The sequence below is a fragment of the Phyllopteryx taeniolatus genome, chromosome 21, assembly GCF_024500385.1.
Source record: "Phyllopteryx taeniolatus isolate TA_2022b chromosome 21, UOR_Ptae_1.2, whole genome shotgun sequence".
In the NCBI taxonomy this organism is placed as follows: domain Eukaryota; kingdom Metazoa; phylum Chordata; class Actinopteri; order Syngnathiformes; family Syngnathidae; genus Phyllopteryx; species Phyllopteryx taeniolatus.
This window is the reverse complement of record NC_084522.1, coordinates 11,211,357-11,218,053: the sequence shown is the minus strand read 5'-3', so window position 1 is coordinate 11,218,053 and position 6,697 is coordinate 11,211,357.

Genomic DNA, 6,697 nt, shown 5'->3' with positions numbered 1-6,697 from the left:
AACAAAAGACCACAACACTTTTTGGAACCTGGTTGGGGAACTAAACAAGGAGGAAAGAGAGGGGGCGCAAAGCAATAACAACCTGAGGGATAGACAGCACAACAATTTCATGACATTCAAGAAAAGAGCTTTATAAAAAAAATGGTCTTTATAACGATAATAATGCTCAATTTTGAGTGATACTGTCAAATTGGAACAGAGTGGTTCCTTGCGATACTGAAACAAAGATAATTGTACATTTTGTATCTGAAACAACCACATAACTTTGCCTTTAAGTCTGTTATCTTAATGTTAACACATAATGGGAAACGCCATAGACAGGCTAACAATTAGAGTCTATGTGGTGGTGTTATAATGCTTGAAGGAATGTATATTTGAACACACATGTAGCCAGGCAATATAACAACACTCACAGGCATTCTTTCCTCCGAAAAACAATTAATATTACTGCAGATTACTGAGTCCCTTACAGTAGATGAGTAAAACTCTGAGCTGGAGCCGATCCCAGATGACTGAGTGAGAGGTGGGGTACACCCTGGACTGGTTACCAGCCAATTGCAGAGCACAATAGACAACAATCACACACATATTCACAGTAAACTCAGAGCCTTCGGTCACAAAACATTTGCAATCATAAGATATAAACTCCAGAAAGGAGCGCAGGAGCTGAGATTAAGACTCTCTCAATCCAAACTGGCCTTTTATGTTTTTACTTAAAAATGCCCTTTGGAGCAGTACATGACGACACACTTGTTTCAATGTGTTTACTAGTGTGTCTCAAGGGTGAAAGTTGTCCGACTAGAAAACTTGCACAGTGGCGTGTCACAACAAGCACTGACTACCTACTTCCAGAGAAACCCGCACACACACACACACACACACACACACACACAGAAGTTTACATGTTACGTTATCATCGCATCTTATCTGATGAGTCAACTATTTCACTGTGCTGCCAACTAGATGTTGCACCTCTGCTGCTCCGCTAATGTCGCTTTGCCCTGTACGCTCTCGCTCACTGCTAGGCCGCTATCGCCTTCAAACATAACAAGATTGTGAGCACCTGCAAGCACACTGAGGGATATTTTTTTTTCCTAAACAAAAGTCCCTTTCTGTCAACAGTTAGCGATTCCGCTGACAACAAATACACTGTCACACACGTCTAACCCAAACAAGGGTCACCCAAGGTAGCCTTGAATAAGAAATTTTACAGTAAGTCAAACAATTTCTTACAGTATAACAGTTGGTAAGTTATGTAACATTGCTTTCATGCTGGGTGAAATTCAGGAGTTATTTTCTGCGTACTATAATTGCAACACTGCGGCACCGTGGGCGACTGGTTAGCACATCAACCTCACAGGTCTGAGGACCGGGGTTGAAATCCGGCCTAGTCAGTATAGCGTTTGCATGTTCTCCCCGTGCAAAGACATGCATGGTAGGTTAATTGACAACTCTAAATTGTCCGTAGGTGTGACTGTGAGTGCGAATGGTTGTTTGTTTGTATGTGCCCTGCGATTGGCTGGCAACCAGTTCAGAGTGTACGCCGCCTCTCGCCCGAAGATAGCTGGAATAGGCTCCAGCGCGACCCTTGTGAGGAGAAGCGGTACGGAAAATAAATGAATGAATCAATAATTGCAACATATGCCCTGTTATTTTTTTCTTTGTAATAACAGCAGTTATTAGCCATGGTGTCACATATTGCATTTATTTGTTGTTTTTTAATGGCTATATAGCCTATGGCATGACGGCAGAAAAAGTAGAAAAGTCACTAAACATTTAACAACCGGCTAGGAACGTTTGTCAAATCAATTTCACAGCTAAATTATGTGCCATTTGTTTTGTTCATTTATTTCTAAGTGTAAAATCATATATGTACATACATACAGTAACTGGGTGTAACACCACTTGGAGGTGGTTTGCAGTAAGATGGAAAGCATATTTACATCTGCCGTTGCCGCAAGCAACATAGTGTAAAGTAGAGATACCTAAAAAAAATTTACTCCAGTACAATAAGTACAAATCCAAACGCTTCGTTAATTGCCTCCCCACCGGTGGTATCTCATGAGCGCAACTTACTGAATCGAACTTGTCACATGTGCTTTATGTATCTCGCAAGCGCAACTTAGTAAGTCGCACATGCACTTCACGAATTGTGCATGTGAGATTTTTCAGACCCAGTTGCACAAATCAGTCCTTGTTTCGATTCACATTGGAACTGATGCACACGGAGGAGCTCCTGGTAAGACTGATTAATATTTGCACCATTTCCAGTCAGCTCAAATTTAGGAAGGATAAGGAGGAGGGTTAATATGTTTCAGTAAAGCGCACGCCTGTATTACGCATCTTGCATGCGCAAAGATATAGAAAACAGATAAAACGTATATATCGCATGTGCAGTTAGTAGTTGTAATTACCGTATCATTTATGCTCATTTCTGTTTGCCCGTTTATCGAGTTTTGAATTATATGTTAGCGTTATGCTAGCGGAATTTGGAAAAATGATATGGTTTGGTTTAACGTTTCGGTATTTAAATATGTTAAATATATGTTTGATTCTCTTTTGTTATAAGTCTTCTTCTTTACAGTCCCTCAAAGTCATGTCTCCCAATTCATGACAGCGAGAGTCAGAAAAGGTGCCAAGAAATGCTTTCAAAAGTGTGTTTTAATAAGTTTGTGTGTTGAAAGGAGTTTAAATGTTTTTAAAATGATGTTGTTGTTGTTTTTAACCATAGCACACTCATGTGCGCCCTGCTTCCCAGAAGGTGCCAATATCCAATCATGTTTTTAGGAGGGCTTTAGTGGATTCCATTTAGCCACTGATGACAAATGAAAAGCCTCCATTTACCCAAAGTTTGCACACTGCCCAAAAATACGTCAGCAAACCACTGAGAAAGTTCACGAGGTCAACAGTTACGCATTTAAAACAACTGAAGACGCCAAGAGTCACGTGCCGGCCTTTGTGGGTTTTATCTGCCATTGTCGTGACGTGAGCGTTAATCCTCTACGCACTCTGGGCTCAGCATCTGACAGCTGCATGGTGCCGAATCTTCTACTGTCCCACCTGCACACTCACAGATGTTACAGTAGCGCTACACATGTGTGACCCCAACGCTCTATTATTCTAACTCTTTGACATGAAGCTGCTTGCTGATATTGGAATTAGAAGAAGTTATCATTATGTTTGGGTCTCGAATTAAAAAACAACAACATGAGAATCATGCTTGTTTGGGTGCAGTGCTGAAATTAAATATTTAATGTGCACTAGCCCGTGCCAACATCGCTGCCTTTGGCAGAGATATGAAATGAGACTGTTGTTACTTGTCAGATTGTAAACACTGAGCAGCATGTTCCATAATAGTAAAATGTTTCTATGGCTCTAGCATACACAGATCATGCACATAATCTGCTGAAAAGTAGTTATCATTTCCATAGTAAATATTGTCTTGTGATTATTTCTATTATTGTTAGAGAACATTAAATTAGGCAGTCGAACATTGAGCTCTTGAGGTGGTTGCAGTTGTTTTTCGTTGATAGCAAATGGAGTCAGGTTTCTTTATTTTGAAATGTATTTATTCGAGTTCGTTTCTACATTTTCTTAGGATGCTCAGAAAACAATGGACTTCTTAAAGTGGCACCTCTAAAACTCAAACGCAATCCATTACGGGACGCAGGGTGACCTGATATATTAAATAGATAGAAATACTGTATATTCATCCATTATCTACAGACCCAGAAGAACTTGGTTGTTTGAATTCTTAAAATGATTAGGAAAGGTGCCTCGGCGCAATCTGTAACCCACTTTTAGCATAGGTTAGTCCTGACCAACCTTTACAAAAGGATGTTACCCATAATCCTTCACAGGAGCTATAGAAAACAGATGGATGTGTGGACGACAAGCACACATTGATCGAAGGAATGCTTTTCGTGGTCCATCTTCGCAAAACATTAGTTTACGTCAGCAATACTCGCCGTCGCAAGATGATGTCTGTTATGATGTCGGTTTTTAAATTTCCTATGATCAAAAGGAAGCCCCTTTTCATCTTTCCTTGACTCTATGACTCTAAGGAAAGGTGGGATAAAAGTTAGGAAGTTTTACTTCCGTAGAGGCCCTTGCTTTTTTAGACTTGGGTACCACAATGATGCCATTGGCCCAGCAATGTAAGACCAGCTCGCTGCATGAGACAGGACTGCCCCCTAGGGTAAAAAAAAAAAAAAAAAAGAATACTATGTCTCCTTTAAAAAATGTTTTGGTTAAACACTATGGACTTGGACTCTGACAGTCCTTGTCAAATGAAGCCTAAAACTTCTTCTGACTGCAGTTTTTCTGGGGTCTAAATGCTTTTGAAGCCAGGACCCCAATACCTTAGTATTAGCATTCCCAGTGGAGACACAAATGTCCAAACAGACATGACAGCAACAACACACAGGAAAACTTATGGTACGCCTTCAAATTTCATGCAAAGGTAAATGGCTGGTCAAGGGTGACAGATGTTCCTCTTAAATCAGGAGATCGACAGTCAGCCGAAGCATCTTCTTTGGCATCATACCTCAAAGTTCAACTTGGACACCATATGGACTGGGATAGCATTACAGCTGTTGCAGCAGACGTCCATCTTTGTCTCTGCACGGTCTACAGTAAGGTACTTCATGGATTAATGAAATGATGACTAGTTGTACATTTCCAAGAGCCAAACGGGTATAGGTACGTTCCTAGGGCCGATCGAGTCAGGCGTGACGAGTACAAAGTTCATCCTTTGAGAGTACCCATTGTACCTCAAAAGGTACTAATCACTTTTTTTTTAAAAGAGTGTACAGATTTTTTAGGATCTTCTCAAAATATTCTTAACATCACCTCAATCAAAGGAAGGACTTCATATACATAACCCTACAGTCAAATCTTAATGCATTGCCAGAACCATCTGACACAAAAAAAAACAAGCCTTTTATTGTTATGTTTTTACGGTTACTTTTTTACAAACAATTGTTTTGGTTGTTATCATGTTTTATGCAGAGTTATGGCCATTATTGTATGCATTTAAAAATAGTGCTTATTTGTGCAATTCGTTGCCTCACTCATCATCCATAGCCCATAATTCTCAATAATGGAAGATAACTCGTATGACTGCTGATGTATCGAATATGCATTGGACATTTTATTGTGGTGTTGTTTTCTAATGTTAAATATTGTTTCAGAGCATGCTTTAGGCTATCATTCGATCAGCAATGTGCATTCATTTAATGTATTTCAGATGTAATAACTTTAATATTCTAATACTATAAAATTGATTGTGTTACATAATCCAAGAGTAGTAGTATCCATGACTGACTTTCATTTACCAGCACGCCCACAACCCGAGTGAGGATAAGTGGTACACAAAATGGATGGATGGAGGGATGTTTATTTTTATATAGTTTAAGCATGGTACAGGGTGTCAAGAGAAAAGGAGGGTGGTGGGGGGGTATCATGACCCCGTAACACATTTATCAAAGCGTCGCTCAGTATTTATTTAACCGAGTGCATCCTGCCCATTGCTCCTGATTGCCGGTGTTATGTCCTTACGTTTTGCCGCGTGGCCAAGTCAGAGTCTTTTATCTGGCTAGCAAAACACCAACATGCCGTCTGCTGAATTGCAGACATCCCATTCAAATCAATGTGACTATCCCCCTTGTACTCATTTGCCACAAAGGCACAGATAGGAGAACGACTATGTGTGTGTGTGCCCGTGTGAGGCCAAAGGACATCACTTTCCACACGTTCTTAGTCTGGTTGACCCTTTTATCTTCCTGAGGAACTGCCCTGTGAAAATGACAGCAACATGACTGAATGGCAGCCTTTATAACTGGAGGGGCTAAAAAGATGGCATCATTTATCTTGGCAGCTTGTTTGTTATTCTTAACAAGACAGTTGACCGTGGAGAGGGCAACGTTCCTCTTTAACAGAAACGCACTTACCAGAAGTAAAAGAGTTGCTGGAATGCGGTTGTCTTACCACATGTGAGTGTGAGGTGATTTTGAACTTGAGAAAAAAATAGGATATATATACAAAATGTATTAATATATATAATATATATATATATATATAGTATTAATATATATAATATATATACAGTATATGTCTAATATATATATATATATATATATAAATTAATTCATTTCAATATAATTTCATAACTTAAACTTCCATTCTTCTACTTCCTCCATAATACATACTAGTATTCTATCAATTAAATAAACATGGGACTAAAGAGTGGATTAGTGGTTAGCATGTGTTCTTCACGGCACGGTGGGCGACTGGTTAGCACATCGGCCTCACAGTTCTGAGGTCTGGGGTTCAAATCGCCTGTGTGGAGTTTGCATGTTCTCCCCGTGCCTGCGTGGGTTTTCTCCGGGTACTCCGGTTTCCTCCCACATCCCAAAAACCTGCATGCTAGCTTGATTGAAAACTCTAAATTGTCCTTAGGTGTGAATGTGTGCGCAAATGGTTGTTTGTTTCTATGTGCCCTGCGATTGGCTGGCCACCAGTTCAGGGTGTATCCCGCCTCTCGCCCGAAGATTGCTGGGTTAGGCTCCAGCACGCCCGCGACCCGTGTGAGGATAAGCGATACAGAAAATGGTTGGATGGATGTCTTCCTGACAGTTCTGAATTTCAGGGTTCAGATCTCGGTTACGGCCTTCCTGTGTGGAGTTTGCATGTTCCC